Raw genomic sequence first — 3405 nt, 5'->3', positions numbered from 1 at the left:
GTTAGTCTTCCACACATTGAATCTGCAGAATTCAAATGCATTCGTATACAGGTTGGAAGGGGAGTTACTTACTTAGCTCTATGCTATATTCCTCCCCGAACTGACTCATCTGTGTATTCACAACATGTCTCTTTACTGAAATCAATTAATTCAATGATTAAACTCTCTGATTCAATGATTCGTGTTGGGTGACTTTAATTTACCAAATGTATCATGGAACATCATTGACATTGATGTCGTACCTTTCTCCTCTAGTGCGTGCAACAACGTATTTTTGGAGGAGATGGCTGAACTCTGCCTAAATCAAGTTAATGTACTTCGCAATAAGTTTGGCAAAGTATTAGATCTTGTTTATGTTGATAATGCATCTAAGTCCGCTGTAAATAAATGTGACCCACTAGTTTTGCCCGAAGATGTCTACCACCCTGCTATTGAAATATCTTACGAAATTATAAACGATGGTCAAAATCGCGGTATCCAAACAAACGAACCAAATATTCGCTTTGATTTTTCGAAAGCCAACTTTAAAAAGCTGATTAAAGAATTGTCTAAATTGTCTTGGCCTATATACAAAGAAAAGGTTGAGCAAAGCGTTGCACATATTAATTTTACTGTACATCAATTATTTGAAAAGTTTGTGCCTTAACGCATGTGTGTTCCTGAAGAACAAACACAGTTATGCTTCACTAAAGAACTAAGAAATTTGAGAAACAGAAAGTCACGTTAAAAAAAAACGGTTGGTTTACACTCATACTATGAAAAATACACACTATTGCGTTACAAGTTCTTTGAATTAAACAAAAAGTGTTATAAAGCATACTTGTATAACATCAAACGACGTATAATATATAACCTCAAATCGTTTTATGATTTCGTAAACTCTAAGCGAAATGTACGTGGATTTCCTTCCACCATGAAGTATCAAAATACCGTCTCTAGTGATAATCAAACAATTTCTAACATGTTCGCTCAGTTTTTTAAATCCAATTACTCCCAAGCTTACTTTGACTGTCCTTTTAAACTAAGTCCAATAAACTCAATACATACCCCAATAATGGTGACAGGTAACAATATAAACGGAAATATGGGCAATTAACCCAAACATTTGGAAATAAAGTCATTGACGCTATTTCCTCATGCAAATGGAAATAGAGTCAACAATGCTTAAAGTATATCGGTTCATAGAAAATAATGTTGTTCTTACAAAAAACATTGCCCCGTAAGTGTTGTTTTTTAATAGATGAAAAAGGTTATTGCCAAATCCTCTGTGTGGCGCTATTAATCCACACACAATCATGAACTACCACCAATTGATTTTATTAAAAAATTTAAAACTACGAATATAGTAAAAACAGGATGCGAAAAACCAAACGCAAAACGCAGCTGGAATACGAGAAATATTTGAAGAAAGAGTGTAGAAATGATCCAGAACTAGCAAAACATGTTTCGTTTCCACAAAATAAAGCGAACACTAATAAATTTAAGAAACAGTCCATGTCCAAAACCCCGGAGGAACACTGGAAGAATTCTATGTTTTAAATTAGCATATTTTCAATGAATTCGGAATGTCTAAGGTGGAAAAGAAACCAACCTTTCTATAAGGAAACAATTATAGAAAAGGAATTTTCTTACACTGTATTCATGTCTTCGCCAGCAATTTGTGACGACATCATTTAAAAGCAGCTAAGGAGAACGACGACACGATTTGTTAGATGGCACATTCAAGCCAATGTGCCAAAATGCGGGTATAAACAATTATTGATTATTTAATATCGGAACCGAGATCATGTAAGTTATTTGATTGGTTTTTACACACTTTTGAAACACAAGTTATATGCTTTTTTACTGCAGACAAGTTATTGCCAAAACACAACAGAAATCTTCCAATAACTTACAAATGTAAAAAGTGAAATATCGAGGGCTTAAACTCATTAATACCCTCTATCTGCAATTTGCACAAAAACTAGTTTGTGATTTTAGAAACCATCTGGGACTTATTACCTGTCATCACTGATATATTACTTCTGATTTGCAATTTATAATAGTGTAAATTCTTCTGTCTGATTTCCAATTTATAATAGTGTAAATTTTTCTGTCAAGCGTTATATAAGGTAGCATTGATATCACCGATGACAGTTAAATCTTATATCAGAATCTCGTCTTTGTGAAAAGTGTGAAGATAGAGGGTATTATTGAATATAAGCCCTGGATATGTAAAATATATAAAAATTTTATTTCAACGTATACAAAAAATAAATCTACCTGCGTTACAGCACGGGGGGAGAGTGGGAAGGGGGAGGCGGGGGCTGCGGCGTAGCGCGCGCGGTATGGCGCGCGGACGCTGGTCGCCACGAAGCTAAGCAAATTTAATGTTTGAAAGAGCAATAATGTCAATGGATTTTATTACGCTTTTGAAAAGGTAATAATGTCAGTTAACTTTGTTTCGCACCAGGTTGGGAAAAAAAGTCAATTTACCTTATTTCCGTTGATCTTATTACCTGTCACCCCCAATAATATCTCCCGATGATGTATTAGTTTACCTGAAGTCCTTAAAGCAGTCTATTAGTTATGCTTCTGACCAGATCCCCACTTATTTCCAACCGTATTGAAGGAACATTTCATAACCCCGCTACATAAAAGCGGTAGCAGGTCCTGGGTGGAGAACTATCGGGGCATAGCTAAGCTATCTGCAATTCCTAAATTATTTGAAGCAATTCTTACAAATCAGTTGACGCATTCTATCACCTCTACCATTTCATACTGTCAACATGGGTTTTGCAAAGGCAAATCAACCTCAAAAAATTTACTTGAGTTCACGACCTATATCTCAAAAGCGTTTAGTGAAAACAAAAATGTGGATGTTATATATACCGCCTTCAGGAAAGCATTTGACAAAGTATGTCACGGTGGAGTGCAAGAAGGACCGTGCAAATAACGCCCATGGGCTTTATATCGCAAAAAAGAGAAATAGCGCCGACCAATAAAAGGCAATAAAGCCCGCGGGCTTTATTTCCTTTGCGAAAGAGCAAAGAAAAGGAAATAACGCCCGCTTGATTTATTTCATAAAAAAGGAAACAAAGCCCGTGAGTAGTATTTTCTCTGGCTTTATTTTACTGAAGCATTCCAATTATGTATACAGGCATACATCTGCATAAAATGGAACGTAATTTAAACGAATTACTTTCTATTTTTTCAGTGTAGTTCTACGTTAAATTCCCTTCTGCAGTATACGCATAAAATCTAACGGTATTTTTGCCAATAACTGATAAGCGAATTATTGGAACTTAAAGGTAAATTGTTACATTTTTGTTCGCCTTCAATGCGATGCGCATATTTGTTCTCAGCGTCCTAGGTTTTTCAGTTGTGGCGCGCAAACGCGGACGGCTGCGGCACGCGCGTCGAGTT

Source organism: Rhagoletis zephyria, unplaced genomic scaffold (genome assembly GCF_001687245.7).
Source record: "Rhagoletis zephyria isolate East Lansing unplaced genomic scaffold, Rhagoletis_zephyria_1.1 Rzeph_scaffold_00559, whole genome shotgun sequence".
Taxonomy (NCBI): Eukaryota; Metazoa; Arthropoda; class Insecta; order Diptera; family Tephritidae; genus Rhagoletis; species Rhagoletis zephyria.
The sequence above is the reverse complement of the archived record's forward strand: the minus strand, read 5'-3'. Positions refer to the sequence as shown.